At 36.7% G+C, this 19,063-nt stretch overlaps 1 pseudogene; it reads right to left on the reverse strand.

The window, feature by feature from the left end:
* Positions 1 to 1,657: 1,657 nt before the first annotated feature.
* Positions 1,658 to 17,979, reverse strand: LOC101136065 (hypoxanthine-guanine phosphoribosyltransferase-like; annotated as a pseudogene).
* Positions 17,980 to 19,063: the final 1,084 nt, after the last annotated feature.

The following is a 19,063-nucleotide window of genomic DNA, read 5'->3' on the forward strand; positions in this document are numbered from 1 at the left end:
AAATATTATCATTCTAATATGTAACCAATGTAAAATTATCAAGATTTTTTAAAAAATCATTTTTATTATTTAAAAAAATTTTCAGCACATCAGGGTTGCAAAGTAGATATTTTATATTCTTTTTTCATACTGAGCCTTTACATTTTATACTTACAGCACATCTCAGTTCAGACTAGGTACATTTCCAGTGCTCTAAACCACATGTGGCCAGTGGCTACCATACTGGACAGAGAAGCTCTAGATCCTGCCTTCTCTAGATTCCACGGAGAAGCTATGAGCAGGATTCTAAGAAGTTAGAGCTCAGACCTCAGACATTTCCTAGTGATTCTATTGGTTTGTTTTAATAAACTTTTTACTGACGTATAACATGCATGCAGAGAACAGCACAAACCATGAGTGTGCAACTTGAATTTTCACAAACACACCTGTGTAATCAGCTCTAAGATGAAGAAACAGAAAATTACCGACAGCTCAGAAGAGTCCCTCATGTTCATTACTGGTCACTTCTCAGGTCACTTCTCACCCACTTCCACCAGGATAAGCACCACTCTGACTTCCAACACTATATATTTGTTTAGCCTGTTTTTTTTATTCATGTGTAATAGAAACTGAACATTTTTTCTGGCTTTTTTGTACTCAACAATACGCTTGTTGTTGTGTATGTTCTATTGCTGTGTCATATTTCATTGTACAACTCTACCTCCATGTTTTTACCCATTGTATAAAGAGCATTTGGGTTGTTTCTGGTACTGCCATGAGCATTCTTACATATGACTTTTGGGGAACATAGGTAGATCCTGACTGCTTTCCTGTTACAAGAAATGGAGGCTTGCCATTGTCTGCTCTTCTGTCTTTTCTCTTAGGGTTTAAAACTGCAGTTAGTATTTATTAAGGTAATGGCAGCAATACTTGTTTTTGTAGAAAGTGACTGTGTCTCTCATGTTGTATATATTTTCTTTCTTTTTTTAGGTGGTAATTTTTTTGGAATTTATTAATTTGTGTTTAAAAAGAACTGCTGAGGGAGTCAGAATAAGTTTTAGTGTATTTTATAGGCAACTTTCAGAAAAATAAATAAATAAAATGAACTGCAGGAAAAGGTTCACAGTAATAATCTGAACAGGTAGGAAAATACAGTTGACACTACTGAAACACTACCAAAATGATTCCAGGACATACGTTTACCCCACAAAGCAAAACCTCTTAGATGCTGTCATTGATGTGAACACTTAACTGCTTCTTACTTTTCTAAACACATGGTGGTATAATTAATGATATTTAATCACTTCTGTTCTTTCATATATATAAATATATATATAAGATACCATTAAAAACTAATGTATCTTCTCCTTAAATGTTTCTTACAGATACAACTTTAATATTTTCATTCAATAGTAGTGTAGTTTAAGAGATTTTTTTTCATTCACAAGTTAAATGACAATCCACCCAAAGGAAATGATAAGTGATAGACTCGTGGTGCAAGTAAAGCATCTGGGAATGCAGCAATGGACATTTCTAAAATACAAAAAAATATAAAATTCTTAGGAGGTACAACAAAAGCTTTACTAAGCAGATAGACACAGAACTAGAATGTTTGATAATTTTACTGGTGATATCAATGGGACTCTAGATGTTTTCAAACTGAATTTGAACTCTCATTTTAGGCTTTGTATTCTGCTTTTTCCATTTCATTAATGACACAAACATGATCCAAATCCCTGAAATATTCATTATAGTGATAACCTACAGATCACACTTAAAACACTTCCAAATTTACTGCTGGGGAAGGTCTTATGATTCATGGCTGACATCCTGTCCCCAGGTAAAATATCTTATAATTTTCTCAAACTGTTGATGTACTGATTAATACATAAACTACTGACATGGAAAAGGACACTTACTTGTTTCTAAATTATGAAGTTTTACTGAGTGTAAACTTCATGATTCTATGTGAATGTCCTCCATTCCACATAGAACATTTTAGCCTATGTGTTGTCATCTGTAACCAATGAACGTAACCTCTGAATTATACCTTCCAATGAAAAAGGACAACTCTGATATGAGGAGACCCCCTTCTCCTAAACTTTCTTATTAAAACATTTCAAGTTGTTGGGCTGGGTGCTGTGGCTCATGCCTGTAATCCCAGCATTTTGGAAGGCTGAGGCGGGCAGATAGCTTGAGGTCAGGAGTTCAAGATGAGCCTGGCCAACATGGTGAAACCCCATCACCACTAAATATAAAAGTTAGCTGGGCATTAGCCAGGTGTGGTGGTGTGTACCTGTAATCTCAGCTACTCAGGAGGCTGAGGCATGAGAATTGCTTGAACCCTGGAGGTGGAGGTTGCAATGAGCCAAGATCACACCACTGTACTCCAGCCTGGGTAACAGAGCAAGACCCTGTTTCAAAAAAAAAAAAAAAAAAAAAAAGCCAAGTTGTAATAGACTTCAAAGCGTCCTTAACTTTGTTGGTGTGACTTCCTGGGTTGATCTACACATTTGGCTTCCAATAAACCTTAATCATATTATTTATGCCTTAACAGCCTTAATTTTGGTCAACAAAATGGTGTCATGGGCAGAATTTTGGAATGACCTCCCTGGACAACCCAGCCAATTTCCAACCTTTGTGCAGGTAACAGAAATGAACTCATTGCATTTCCAAACTTGGATTCCCTTGCTGGATGCTACAGATGAGTTATTCCCAAAATTAATGAATGTCCTGTCTTAGCCAAAGCCCTGGTTTATTGAAGCTAGTCTCCTGTTTGGCTAGGAAGTACAATGACTCTCCTGGAATGAGAGTTACTGCTATGAATTCAAACTAAGGGTTTTTGTTGAATTCTAAGACAGGCTAAAATAGTCTGTAAATTGTTTTCCAGGAGGCTTGGGGCAAGATACCTTTTCCTTAATGGTCACATGAGGACACTTTTGCTCCACTACATAGCTTGTCTCACTCAAAACAACCAAAACAGAAAATGGGTCATCTAAGGCTGAGGATGCACCAGCTGGGTTTACATAAAATATATACGGTCCTTCTACTTAAATAAGTGGACTAACCTAACCTGGGATGGTTATAAGCAATAATAGCCAGAGTGGGGATCTTTTAGACATGGCTAAAACAACATCTTTACATACAAAATTGAAAAAAAAGTTGGTTTTAGAACAACACAAATTAAATGCGAGACTTATTTCCAATAGCACCCAAAAGCCTCTAAACTTCCAACTGTTCCCCCTCCTTCTACCTATTATCTAAACTCATTCCTTTCTGCTTATTCCCTTTGCTCCTATACACCTCTTAGGTAGAAACTTTGAAATTTCACAATGCACACATTTTCTTCTCTGAAAATGGCAAAGCACATTTAAATTTAAAACAAAATGAACAAAGAGAACAAAAATCTCTTGTCAAATTGTAACCGCCAGTGTTGGAAAAATGGCCTGGTGGGAGATGATTGGATCATGGGGGTGGACTTTCTCCTTGCTGTTCTCATGATAGTGAGTGAGTTCTCATAATATCTGGTTGTTTAAAAGTGTGTAGTACCTCTTCCTTCTTTTTCTTCCTCCTGCTCCAGCTATATAAAATGTGCCTCCCTCCTTTTCCCTGTTCACCATGATTTTAAGTTTCCTGAGGCCTTCCCAGCCAAGCTTCCTGTAAAGCTTGTGAAACTGTGAGTCAATCAAACCTCTTTTCTTTATAAATTACCCAATCTCAAGTAGTTCTTTATAGCAATGCAAGAATGGACTAATACAATATGCATTATGTTATATGTCCTGTCTATATGGTACCAAGTTGACTAGGTCCATGTTATAATTCCAGCACTTTGGGAGGCCAAATGGGAGAATCACTTCAGCCCAAGAGTTTGACCCTAGCCTAGGCAAGATGGTGAGACCCTGTATCTACAAAATATTTAAAAATTAGCTGGGGGTTATAGTGTGCAACTGTAGTGTCAGCTACTTAGGAGGCTAAGGTAGGTAGATCTCTTGAGCCCAGGAGCTCAAACCTGCATTGAGCTATGATCACACCACTGCATTCCAGCCTAGGTGACAAAGCAAGACCCTGCCTCTAAAAACAATAATACTAATTAAATGAATGAATGAATGAATAAATAAATGCTCAGAAACTAGTAAGCCCAAATATTTTCCAGGTTTACATGACTTAAATCTTTACTAAACTAATTATAAAACTTTTGGTAAAATAAAAATATCTTTAAAATTGTTGACCTATATTTTTGCCTGGATTTATTAGTCAGACAGTTTTATATTTGTCTCTGATAGATATTTTAAGGTGTCAGGGTTTAACATAAAAGTTACAAAATCATAAACCCAGAAAAAAACAAAATAATCTTTGTGTAATTTTTTGGTAGGTAAGAGTTATTTAGTATTGTTGGTTTAATAAAAACAGCTGTATTTTCTAAGTCATTGACAACATGCCTGCATATTTAAAGTTCTTACTTAAGTAAACACCTGATATTTACAGGCTATAAAATTGGTTAACAGAAAAATAAAATAATGACTAACTCTGTCTAATACCTCAGTTCTTATTAGTAATCTAGTTAAATTATTAAATAAATTAGGTAAATATAAATGGAGCAAATGTTTATAAATTTTAATGTAATTTTAAATCTTAGAGTTATGTTAAATAAGATACTCATTAAATGTCTGGGTCATTTCCAATTAAAAATTATGTTATAAGGAAATATGTTTCTAAAAATTATAAAATGGTTCTCATCTATAAATACCAGTATGTGATCGAGAAGTCAAGATTTCTTGCTTCCCAGGTTTTCACTAAAAATTTAAATTCTAATTGATATATATATAATTTTTTATATAAAGTATACCAAAAATAGGATACGTTTTAAATTAAAAAGTATACAAAATACATAGCAATGTGTTTTTTATTAAAAATAATTTTATCTACTTCAGGGGTTATGTAAAGGTTATTTATAAAACAAGATAGAACTAAACCAGTAAGCAGGAGAGAGAGAGATGTAGAAAAGTTATGGATATAAAGATATATTTTTTAATAAAAATAGTTTAAAAAAGAGAATAATATTGTATGAAAAATATTATATGGTAAGTTTTTGTTCTAAAATAAAACCACTGTTTATTTTAAAAAGTATAGGACAAAACAAAAAGTCCAAAAATGTGGTAAATAGTCTGTGTAAGCCACAACGATATGGCTCATAAAAAAGGAATTTATGAAAGAAATTTTGTACATGATCAAGTTGACTATATAAAAGAAATTACTTAACAGTCTTTCTAAATATCAAATGAACTTTGATATTAAAAATACACTAATACAAAACTGAAAATCTTAGTCTCCTATGTTAGAACAACAAGATTTTCTCAAAGTTTTGATTTACTCTTAATAAAATTACAAAGAGTTTTGATTTTTTTTTTTTTTTAAGACAGGGTCTCACTCTGTTACCCAGCCTGGAGTGCAGTGGTGCAATCTCAGCCCACCGCAACCTCCACCTCCTGGGCTCATGCTATCCTCCCATCTCCTGAGTAGCTGAGACCACAGTTCCGACCCACCACACCTGGCTAATTTTTAAATTTTTTGTAGAGATGGGGTTTTACCATGTCACCACGGCTGGTCTCAAACTCCTGGTTCAAGTGGTCTGCCTGCCTCAGCCTCCCAAATTGCTGGGATTACAGGTATGAGCCACCATGCCTGGCCATTCACTTTTTAATTCTACATATATCATTGCCTTCTGTTTCTTTTTCCTGTAAAAAGTTTATCTTTTTATTGGATGAAATGTTAACTCTCTTCTTCAAACTTTTTGTAAACTCCTGTAATGTTTTCTCTGGTTCTAACTTTACTATCATGGCCCGACTCTAAATGTTTTATTTTAAAGCTCTAAAAAACAATGTTTTCCTTTAGCATAACTTGATTCTGTACCTTTGGCTTTTCTTGATATGTCTAAATAGTTCGATGTAATAAGGAAATCTCCTATGTTGTTACTAAGAGCCATGCATTTTCCTGCTCAAGGTACCAGGTTTGTTATTTTCATTCCTCTATAATACAGTGTTCACTCATAACCCTGGACACAATTTTTCTGTGTCTGATTAAATTCAAGTACCCTTTTCATCATATTTGACTTCCAGATTATCTAAATGCACTTCCCAGAAGGAAAAACAATCACAGTACAGGAAGTTTTTCTTTACCTTTTGGTAACTGGCCTAAAAAACAAAGATTTGGTGTTTTCTCAAGATAATTCCTGTGTTGTATTTTTAAAAGATTTTTGAATCCTTAAGAAAACTGAGTCTTAAAAGAGTGAAAGTTTTTGCATACAGGTTACCTTCTATATTGCTTTTAAGGTCCCTTTGACTGTTACTCTCATCAAATCAATAACAATTATTTTACAATGACCTGTGATTCTGTTTTAAACAAATGGTTTAAACATTTGAACATCTTTGACGGTTTTCCCCAGGATCCAAATCTTAAATTAAGTCTTCTTGGCCTAAAATTAACTTTGAGGTTTTCTAGTTGGGCCCCTGGAAAGCCTCAAAAAATTTCTCATCTTGTAAAAATATTAAATGGTTAGATTTGGTTAAATTGTATGGGAGACATTGTCAAATGCTAAATGATACCAGATCTTCTTTCAGTTACATTTATGAGTATGTTATTGATGTAACTATTCCAAAAATTATATAAGTTCATAAAAATATAATGTGTTATTAGTCATAATTTCGATTGTTATGTTGACTCTTTTCTAAAGTTATATTTATATGGATCTGTTATTAATGTGAATATTCTAAAGATAATATAAAATTTGTAAAAGTCTGGTGATTCTGATGTGACACTGTCAGTCATAATTCTGGTTATTATCTTAAAATGCTACATGTAATAAAAATAACTAAATTTTCTTGTCAGTTGGAAACTTTTATCACATTTTATCATGATTCTTCTAAGTTTTTGTCATTTACAGTTATTGTTATAAATTCTTCTTTAAAAATTTATAATTAATTATAATCTAAAACTGCTTTCCATGGAAAAACTCTAATAAATACTCTTAAACACAGATTTCTAATAATTTTAAGATAAATGGACTAAATAAATACTTCCATAACTCTAATAAAAACTGATACATAAAGATTACCAACACAGGCCAGGCACAGTGGCTTACATTTGTAATCCCAGCACTTTGGGAGGTCAAGGTGGGTAGATCACTTGAGGTCAGGAGTTTGAGACCATCCTGGCCACCATGGCGAAACCCTGTTTCTACTAAAAATACAAAAATTAGCTGGGTGTGGTGGCACATGCCTGTAATCCCAGCTACTCAGGAGGCTAAGGCATGAGAATCACTTGAACCTGGGAGACAGAGGTTGCAGAGAGCCGAGATCCTGCCACTATACTCCAGCCTTGGCAACAAAGTGAGACTTTGCCAAAAAAAATTAAAAAATTCCAACACAGCATTAAACAGAGCAAAAATTACATGGGACTGAATTAATGGAGAACTAAAATCATTTTTATTACTTTTGTTGAAAACATTGCTAATTATTTTTATATTGTTTTCCAAAGTAAAAAAAAAATTCTTCTCCCTTATACTATTTATATCTTAGAACAATTGAATGAAGTATACATTTGTAAACAAAAATAACATTTACCTTTCTCTTAAGCTAACTAACTGTTCCAGAATTTAAAAACTTGTCTTCAATGGCTGAGGCCAAAATAATGGTCACCCAGTGTGTTAGTCCATTCTCCCACTGCTATAAATATACCACCCAAGACTGGGTAATTTATAAATAAAGAAGGCTTAATTGACTCACAGTTCTGGTTGGCTGGGGAGGCCTCAGGAAACTTACAATCATGGCAGAAGGGAAAGCAGGCACATCTTACATGGCAGCAGGTGAGAGTGAGCATGTGACCGAAGCAAAGGGGGAAGAGCCCCTTATAAAACCATCAGATCTTGTGGGAGCTCACTCACTATCACAAGAGCAGCATGGGGGAAACAACCTCCATGATTTAATCACCTTCCGTCAGGCCTCTCCCTTGACACCTAAGGATTACAATTCAAGATGAGATTTGGGTGGGGACAGAAACCTAATCATATCACCCAGTGACAGGAGATGATTCATTATCCACAAAAACAACATATTTTTCTCATATTATGACCTACCAAATGCTGCTAACAATGTGGTCCACCTGTAATAACAAGTTCTCTTCATTCACTGAGAGACATGACTTACTGGAAATGAGCCTTTTCAGCACTGGGGGATAAAGAATGTCTATCACTCTAAACAGAGACTAATCTTCCATGTTTTCATGTATCAAAAGGGGGAAATGATAACCTATAGATCACAAATTAACGGCCTGGGGAAGGTCTAATGCTTCATTGCTTACATCATGTCCCTAAGTAAAAAAGTCTTATTGTGAGTCACTCAAATCTTATCATGAGTTCCTCAAACTGTTGATGTACTGATTAATATGTACAGGACTACTGATAATAAGAGGACACTGATTTGTTCCAAATCATGAAGTTATATTGATTGACTTATATATAGAACATTTTTGCCTTTATGTTGTAATGTGTAGCCAATGATTGAAACCTCTGTATTGTATCCTCCAGTGAAAAAAGACAATTCTAATGTGAGGAGTCCCCTTCCCTTCTCCTAAACTTTCTTAGAGAAGCATTCTAACTTGTAAACAAACTTTGGAATATGCCCAACTTTTTCGGTGTATCTTCCCGGGTTGATCCTCCCATTTGGCTTCCAATAAACCTTAATCAAATTATTTTTGCCTCGACAGCCTTAATTTTGGTTGACAATAGAAAAGGGCATATCCTGCAACAAGTTTGTCTGGAATTTCAAATCCAACAAAGTCTGGCCTATTTCTAACACTCTGAAGGGTGCTTTCTCACTAGCGAGCTTGCAAACCTTGACCATTTTTAGATTATAGTACTTGACCCAGAAGGCAAGGTTTGCATTGTTTTGCCAGTGTCAATTACATCTTCAAAAATCAAGACATTCTTTCTAGTTAAAGTTGAAGGATCATCGCCACCAATTACCTTTATATTCCCTGTTGACTGGTCATTACAGTAGCTCCTTGCTCTTTATTGGCTCTATCATAGGAATGGCTCTATGACTATTTCTATTCAGGTACTTTGATGTTATCTAGTAGGTCAGCAAAAAACATACAGTCCCCCTTGAACAAACAGAAGGCTACAATGTGAGAGGCTCCTATCTCCTTCATCACATCTCAGGCAAGTCGTTTGGTCCTGTTCACAATCCGTCCATGAGGAATAAAACCTTTTGCAAATCCTCAGTGTAATGATGAGGTATATGATATAAATCTAGGTTATAACCTGGTTCATCATCACTAATCATGATGCTGGGGCTGTGGGTAACAATAATGGACTTTATTTCTTATTTTTGTCTAATATCTATTGACCGTTTCTATAATGTTTCATGTAATAGGACTGCTAATAATGGGTTAGTTCAATTCAGTGTATTATAAATCTTAAAATGCTTTCTTCATTAAGTAAAATAAAGACTTCTCTATATTTGTATTATTTATTTGACCCAAAACATTTTAGCAGCATTGCCTCAGGATATGAGGTAAATCCTGGCTTCTTGGGCATCATTTAAAATAGATATAGATGGATAGAGCTTAATATCTGTTGATAATTCTGGTGACCTGACTCTACTTATAATTTAGAAAGCAGAGCATTTTTACAACTTAGATCCTCATTTGACAATGAGTTCTTCTATCTGAACAGGAGACATAGCTACTGGAGCCAGGAGGACTAAATACAGATGAATATAGGGTGAGCAGGCATTATTTAATGAGTGTATTTGTTAATTAAGGCCAAGTTAAAGCAGAAACCAGTTTATCATGAGCACTGTCATGGCTAGCAATTCAATATACTCTAACAGATCCTTGACCAATGACAAGGGACTGGCCATAAGAATCTGGGCAGGTATTTGGGGTATGGCGACCTTGAGTGTGGGCCCTTTTAAAGTGGGACTCGAGGTCCTTATATGTACAGTTTGGCCCCTGGGCACCTGACATGCATATATCCATATTCTTAACATTCTATTTTTTTTTTTTTTTTTTTTTTTTTACAAAAAATCATTTTGAAAGCAGAGATGATGCTACTGGTAATAGTTATTCCAACAGATTTTAGCCAATATTTAGTGAGCCCCTGCTATGTACCAGGCACTGTGCAATGGGTGAGAGTGAAAATATCACCAAGATCCGTCCACTGCCTTCAGAGAACCCAAAGTTATCATTGTTCTGCAGGGGCAAGTAGAGAAAGACAGGAAATTTGTTGGAGTAAAACATTTCTCCCAGTGGGCAATGGTTATAGGTTAGCTCATGTAATCCTTTCAACAACCTGATGAGATATGGTATTATTCCAATTTTACAACTAAGGAAGCATTAAGACACACTATGCCAGGGGTTGCAAGCTCAAATAAATCCAGGTATCAGGCAGGTAACCAAATTGAGATAAGCAGCCCAAGTGTAAGATCACAGAAATTGGTGGGGATTGTAGAAAGCTGCAGCAGGCGTGTTTTACCCAAAGACATTCACAGTCAAAGCAAACCAAAATAATAGCAGCTGTGTAGGACAAACAGAACAAGACTGTAAGTCAGATCAGGCAGCCAGCTTCTGATGTCTGCTCCGTACCATCACAGGCTTCCTAATTCTTAGGATGGGAAGGAACGTTAAGGTTCCCTAACTTCTCCAGCTCTCAGTTCTCACTTCTTCACCCTCGAAGGATGAAATGGGGGAAATAAACATTGAAACTAAAACCATTTTAGATTAGTAGTAATGCCCCTTTCACTGTAAACAGACTGCAAAGCATGGTAAAAAGTAACTGTGGTCAAAAATCATATGGCTTGAAATTTAAAAGATTCATCAGTGCACTAGAACAGAAATGATGGAAATTCCAAATTGTGTAAGAACTTTATAACATTCCAGAAACAGCATCACAATAGGGAAAAGAATGACTATTCAATCAGCATTTTGAAGAAATTGGATATCACTAGGGAAAAGAATGAACTTGGAGCTGTACACTAGAATAGATTCATGATGAGTCAAGGAATGAACTGTTTAAAAACAATCTGTCAAAAATAAGCTTGAAATACACAAATTAGCATAATCAAATACTACTGAGGACCGTCATATGGCAGCTTGAATGTCTGGGTTTCTGTGTTGCATGACTCCAAGGGTACTACTATTCATGAACAGAAATCAATGGGAGTAGAAAATGCTGTAAGATACATAGTAAAGAGAAAGGGGAAAGACTGGGGAAATTTTATATCTAAAGAAGTGTAAAGGCTTGATGGAAATATATAACGTTACTATTTGTTTTCCACTTTGAATGTAGTAAAAAATGAATAGGTGTCTTGTTGCTGATGGGAAAAAACAAAGTACCTCATCACATGATAAAATGTCCACCCTTGCTACTAATTTAAAAAGGCAAATAACTCAGAAGTACCATTATATCTCCATTAAAGTAACCAAATAGTGATAACATCCAATGATGACAAGTCTGTGAAGAAACAGGTTCATGAGAAATCGTGTATCAGCCTATTCTCTTTGGAGGTCAATGTATTGATCTCTTTCAAGGTGTTTATATATTTTGACCAAACCATTCTTGCTGCCATAAGGAAACATTTTATGTATGTATGTATGCATGTATTTGAGATGAAGTCTTGCTCTGTAGCCCAGGCTGGAGTGCAGTGGTGCAATCTCAGCTCACTGCAACCTCCATCACCCAGGTTCAAGCAATTCTCCTGCCTCAGCCTCCTGAGTAGCTAGGACTACAGGCACATGACACCATGCCTGGCTAATTTTTTGTATTTTTAGTAGAGATGGGGTTTCACCATTTTGGCCAAGCACGTCTTGAAGTCCTGACCTCAAGTGATCCACCCACCTCAGCCTCCCAAGGAAACATTTGTTTATTAATGCCAAATATGTTTATAATACAACCAATTGTAAAAATATAAAGAAAAAATAAATAAACATAAATAGAGCTGCTAAAAATAACAAGTGTTGTTGATGTAAAGTAAAATCAAAATGTGGAATAGTGTTCTCTGATGACTACTATGACATAAATCTATGCATGTACATTAATAGACAATAGAATTCTGAATGATATAAAACATTTGTTCAGTTTACAGAGCTCTTGCTAGTAACCAGGAGGTCTGGTAGTTTCTTAGAAACAGAGAAATGACATAGTCATATACTGTGATAAGGGCACAGGCATTTTCAATGTGGTAAGTGCTACCAAAATAAATATAAGAGCTAGAAATGTAAGGTGTCATTAATATAACACAAGCACTATCCTAAGCACTTTGCATTTATCTTGAGTAATTATCCTGATAACCTTGTGTAGTTGAGACTATTATTATTCCATTTTACAGATGAGGAAACTAAGATATGCAAGGTCAGGTTCTGTGCAGGGTCAAATGGCCATGATAGAGATAAGCCAAAGGTCCTGTGGGAGCTCCAAGGTGGAACAGCTGATCCAAGCTGAGAAGGACTGGAGGTGTTTCCAGAGAAGGTGACACCCGCTCTGAGTCAGGCAGGACGGGAAGGAGTTAGATGAGCCAAGAGCATTCCCAGCAGGGGAATCAGATGAGTAAAGACAAATAAATGAGAAACAGCATAAAACCATGTATCCAAGAACTACTGGCAGATTATATTGCTGCAATGTAAAGTTTCACAGAGAGAGTTGCAGATTTCAGATGTGGGCAGGGATCAAATCTGTAGGGACATACTTGCCATGCTGAAAGCTCTAGGCTTAGTCTTGCTGAATTTAGCTTTAATGGTAGAAGGAAGAAGGACAGCATTTATTGTTCACTACCATGAGACACATCCTGATTTAGGTGCTTGACATGGTTTATTTCAATATATTTTCTTCTTTCTGTAAAGTTTCCTCTATTAATAAAAAATAAGGATCACAGTCTATTTTAATCAGGCAAAGACTCTATGGACAACCCATCCTATTTTATATTGACACTACAAAGAAGATGCTGCCAGAATTAATGTTATAAAGAAGTACTATTTTTAATGAGCAAGTGATGAGAATAATATTCATGCATTATTTATACCAGATAAAAGCTTTATAAATATTGTATTGTTAATCTTAAAATGACAGAACCGATGAACCAGATACCAATTTATTAGAACCACAAATTATCTCAATCTTGTCCTATAATTCCATTTTTAAGAAAAATAAGAAAAAGACAAGAAAACAGTTGATATTAGAGATATAGTAGGAGAGAAATAACTTCTAGGTCAAGAACTGAGCTCAATGAACATTCATCCTAGTCCTCATCTCTACCCTACAGAGCATACTTTAAGGCCTGGTCCTAGAGTGAAACCATTCGTCCTTTAGACGGTGATTATTGGTTAAGTTCATTATGTGAGGACATTTAACAGACACCACAAATGATTTTTCTTTGTTCAAATAAGGGATTCTTTTATTTACTTAAAAAATATTTATTGTGTGCTTAACTCTGTACCTGGCCTTTCTAGGAGTTGAGGTTTCCTTCAGAAGAAGAAAGTTTTTGTTTTGAGACAAAGAAGTATGGAGTTTATCAGATAGACAAGTGGAAGGAAATGCATTCCAGGCTGAGGGATCTTCAACCCCCATGTGGAAAAGCCCCTAAGCCCCACTGTACATGGTGGGTTTGGAAACATACAAAGAGTGCTTCATGGTGGAGGATAAAGTTGGAGAGGTGTGAGGCTGGTTAGGTCCTCAGGGGCTGGATTAGGAAGGGTCATTTATGGCACAAAGAAGGCTGAAGGAGGTGGATCATCACCATATTTGTGTAAGAGAAAGATTACTCAGGAGCAGCACGGAGCCATGATGGAGGGGACTGGAGGGGCCATGAGACCAGTGAAGACATGGGGGCCATCTCCACACATGAGATAATGGCTGTCCTGATCAGCGGCTGTTGCATTAAAGAGGAATGGAGCCAGAGCTGTCAAAGGAGCTAGCAACAGTGAATCTGGCAGAAATTAAGGGGAGGGCATGTAAGAGGAAGCCAGGTTTCCAGCCTAGGCTCCTGGTGGTGGTACCCATCACTAAGATGGACACAGGAGGAGCAGGTTTGGGAACTGAGATACTAATTTAGGTAACATGAGCCTCAATGTCACTCTTTGATAACCCCAGTGCTAGTGTTACTCATGCCAGTCTTTGGTGGTGGAACAATTCAAGTCAGACCAATCCTTGATGCGATATGAAGTAGTCACATCTCAAGGCCCCACTTTCCAATTTTTTCTAACGAGTAAATGGTGCCCATTCACTTTTTTCTTTTTTAATTACACAACTTATACATGACTATATGCTTGTTGGAAAAATTCAAGTAATATAATTTACCCTTGCTTGGTTTATTAAATTAGAAATTCTCAAACTTTTGAACTCAGGACCTCTTTATACACTTAAAAATTACTGGAGACCCCAAAGAACTTTAGTTTATATACAGCTATTGATATTTACCACATTAGAAGTTAAAATTGAGAAGTTTAAAAAATACGTATTAATTCATTTTAAAAGAAGAATAATGTTAACATAAAACCCATTAAATGTTAACATAACTAACATTTTTATTTTTATTTTTTCCTTTCTTTTTTTTTATTATACTTTAAGTTCCGGGGTACATGTGCAGAACGTGCAGTTGTGTTACATATGTATACACGTGCCATGGTGGTTTGCTGTATCCATCAACCGATCACCTACATTAGATACTTCTCCTAATATTATCCCTCCCCTAGCCCCCCACCCCCCAACAGGCCCCAGTGTGTGATGTTTCCCTCCCTGTGTCCATGTGTTCTCGTTGTTCAACTCCTACTTATGAGTGAGAACATACAGTGTTTGGTTTTCTGTTCCTGTGATAGTTTGCTGAGAATGATGGTTTTCAGCTTCATCCATGTTCCTGCAAAGGACATGAACTCATCCTTTTTTATGGCTGTGTAGTATTCCATGGTGTATATGTGCCACATTTTCTTTATCCAGTCTATCATTGATGGGCATTTGGGTTGCTTCCAAGTCTTTGCTATTCTGAACAGTGCTTCAGTAAACATATGTGTGCATGTGTCTTTACAGTAGAATGACTTATAATCCTTTGGGTATATACCCAGTAATGGGATTGCTAGGTCAAATGGTATTTCTGGTTCTAGATCCTTGAGAAATCACCACACTGTATTCCACAATGGTTGAACTAATTTACACTCCCACCAACAGGGTAAAAGCATTCCTATTTGTCCACATCCTCTCCAGCATCTCTTTCCTGACTTTTTAATGATCACCATTCTAACTGGTGTGAGATGGTATCTCATTGTAGTTTTGATTTGCATTTCTCTAATGACCAGTGATGAGCATTTTTTCATGTGTCTGTTGGCTGCATAAATGTCTTCTTTTGAGAAGTGTCTGTTCATATCCTTTGCCCACTTGTTGATGGGGTTGTTTTTTTATTTTCTTGTAAATTTGTTTAAGTTCTTTATAGATTGTGGATATTAGCCCTTTGGCAGATGGATAGATTGCAAAAATTTTCTCCCATTCTGTAGGTTGCCTGTTCACTCTGATGCTAGTTTCTTTTGTTGTGCAGAAGCTCTTTAGTTTAATTACATCCCATTTGTCAATTTTGGCTTTTGTTACCATTGCTTTTGGTGTTTTAGACATTAAGTCTTTGCCCATGCCTATGTCCTGAATGGTATTGCCTAGGTTTTCTTCTGGGTTTTTATGGTCCTAGGTCTTATGTTTAAGTCTTTGGTTCATCTTGAGTTAACTTTTGTATAGGGTGTTAGGAAGGGGTCCAGTGTCAGTTTTCTGCATATGGCTAGCCAGTTTTCCCAACACCATTTATTAAATAGGGAATCATTTCCCCATTGCTTGTTTGTGTCAGGTTTGTCAGAGATCAGATGGTTGTACATGTGTGGTGTTATTTCTGAGGCCTCTGTTCTGTTCTGTTCCATTGATCTATATATCTGTTTTGGTACCAGTACCATGCTGTTTTGGTTACTGTAGCCTTGTAGTATAAATTGAAGTCAGGTAGCGTGATGCCTCCAGCTTTGTTCTTCTTGCCCAGGATTGTCTTGGATATGTGGGCTCTTTTTTGGTTACATATGAAGTTTAAAGTAGTTTTTCCCAATACTGTGAAGAAAGTCAGTGGTAGCTTGATGGGGATAGCATTGAATCTATAAATTACTTTGGGCAGTATGGCAATTTTACGATATTGATTCTTCCTATCCATGAGCACGGAATGTTTTTCCATTTGTTTGTGTCCTCTCTTATTTCCTTGAGCAGTGGTTTGTAGTTCTCTTTGAAGAGATCCTTCACATCCCTTTTAAGCTGTATTCCCTGTTTGAAGAAGACATGATTGTATATTTAGATTGTATATATAGTATATATACATATACACACACAATATATATATACAATTTGACTTCCTCTCTTCCTATTTGAATACTCTTTATTTCTTTCTCTTGCCTGATTGCCCTGGCCAGAACTGCCTATACTATGTTGAATAGGAGTGGTGACAGAGGGCATCCTTGTCTTGTGGCAATTTTCAAAGGGAATGCTTCCAGCTTTTGCCCATTCAGTATGATATTGGCTGTGGGTTTGTTATAAATAGCCCTTATTATTTTGAGATACGTTCCATCGATACCTAGTTTATTGAGAGTTTTTAGCATGAAGGGATGTTGAATTTTGTTAAAGGCCTTTTCTGCATCTATTGAGATAATCATGTGGTTTTTGTTCGTTCTGTTTATGTGATGGATTACGTTTATTGATTTGCGTATGTTGAACCAGCCTTGCATCCCAGGTATAAAGCCGACTTGATCGTGGTGGGTAAGCTTTTTGATGTGCTGCTGGATTCAGTTTGCCAGTATTTTATTAAGGATTTTCGCATCAATGTTCATCAGGGATATTGGTCTGAAATTTTCTTTTTTTTGTTGTGTCTCTGACAGGCTTTGGTATCAGCATGATGCTGGCCTCATAAAATTAGTTAGGGAGGAGTCCCTCTTTTTCTATTGTTTGGAATAGTTTCAGAAGGAATGGTACCAGCTCCTCTTTGTACCTCCAGTAGAATTCGGCTGTGAATTTGTCTGGTCCTGGACTTTTTTTCGTTGGTAGGCTATTAATTACTGCCTCAATTTCAGAACTTTTTGTTTATTCAGGGATTCAACTTCTTCCTGGTTTAGACTTGGGAGGGTGTATGTGTACAGGAATTTATCCATTTCTTCTAGATTTTCTAGTTTATTTATGTAGAGATGTTTATTGTATTCTCTGATGGTAGTTTGTATTTCTGTGGGATCAGTGGTGATACTCCCATATCATTTTTTATTATGTCTATTTGATTCTTCTTTCTTTTCTTCTTTATTAGTCTGGCTAGCCGTCTATCTATTTTTTTTGATCTTTTCAAAAAACCAGCTCCTGGATTCATTGATTTTTTGAAGGGCTTCTCGTGTCTCTATCTCCTTCAGTTCCTCTCTGATCTTAGTAATTTCTTGTCTTCTGCTAGATTTTGAATTTGTTTGCTGTTGCTTCTCTAGTTCTTTTAATGTTAGGGTGCCAATTTTAGATCTTTCCTGCTTTCTCTTGTGGGCATTTAGTGCTATAAATTTCCCTTTACACACTGCTTTAAATGTGTCCCAGAGATTCTAGTATGTTGTGTCTTCATTCTCATTGGTTTCAAAGAACATGTTTGTTTCTGCCTTCATTTTGTTATTTACTCAGTAGTCATTCAGGAGCAGGTCAGACTAGAACATCTCCAAGCTCTCTTCCTGCTCTAAAATTCTGTGCATTTATGAGCCTGCTTGTAGTACCTGTTCAGCACATATTTTTTTAATGAATGTATGAATAAATAAAGAATACATAATGTTGTTGAAAGGGCTTTTGCATGTAATGGAAAACTGGACTAAAATGCAGATGTCAACAACTCACATACCTGCAGGCCAGGTGCCCTGAACAAATGAAGCAGACTGATGTGAGACTGTGGACTGATAGGGTCTGCGATGAACTGGAGGGATCATAGTCTTATTAAGGAAATCAAATTCAGATTTTTTAAATTAGATACTACTTTAGACCAACAAAACAGGCTAGAGTTGGCCTGTGGGGTGTAAATTGGAACTTCTGAACTAGGTAGTTGCTTGGATTCCCTCTGACTTGTAGCAGAGTCTTACTGGTACCTCTTCCTGGAAGACCAGGTGTCTCACGCTCCCTCTGTTCCTCCTTCCAGTCTTCACCTATTCATGGGAAAGCACCTAATAAACTCGTCCATTGAAGGCAGCTGCAACCGATGAGACCAATGCCATGAGATACTTGCATTTTTACAGGGTTAGTCTTAAGCCAAAATTAGGAAGCTCTGACAGCAGAATTCAGGCATCAGGGATCGGGTCAGAGCAAGGAGCCTTGGCCATGCTCCAAAATCCATACTACATGTGTACGTGCCTAAACCTGGGAGCTGAAGCCATACCTATAAAGCTCTTCTCTGTAGCATGGCTGTGTGCTTTGATCGTCAGAAGCATTGCTTCTGGGAATCTACGTCCCAGGGAAGTCTCACCTGAGCAGCTCCCACCTGGAGCCAGAGACCTCATTTCTAACAGGAATTCACCTCCTGCAGCTACCCACACCCAGAAATTTGCTACATTTAATCAGCATCATTGATGCCATATAACAAGATTTCCCAAAGAGCTCTGCTCCTCAGGGTGGGATTTTTTAAAAAGTGCTGGTAAGCAACGTGGTACCTTCCCAGAAAACAGGTTGGGAGTCTGTAAACTCCTTCCTGGGTGCCCTGTCCAGCTCATCTGCATTCTGTCAGCCTAGGTCACAGAGGTATACTAAAGACAGCCCTATTGAGCCATTAGTAAAAGAACCATAGAAGAGTGGGAGAAAGAAGAGGGGCTCTTTCATCTTCAAAGAAGGGATGATCTAGAGTTTGGATTGACCTTCAACCAACCAGTTCTAGAGAGTGCCCTGATTTGCCAAATGCCTCCACACAGACATCACGCTGAAACCTGCAGGCCTTAAACAAGAGAAGTCACTTTGTCTTTAAGACTTTTTCTCTGGTCACTAATGATAAGTGGAAATGGAGATGTCTCTACTAGTATAAATGAC

Source organism: Gorilla gorilla, chromosome 9 (assembly GCF_029281585.2).
Source record: "Gorilla gorilla gorilla isolate KB3781 chromosome 9, NHGRI_mGorGor1-v2.1_pri, whole genome shotgun sequence".
Taxonomy (NCBI): domain Eukaryota; kingdom Metazoa; phylum Chordata; class Mammalia; order Primates; family Hominidae; genus Gorilla; species Gorilla gorilla.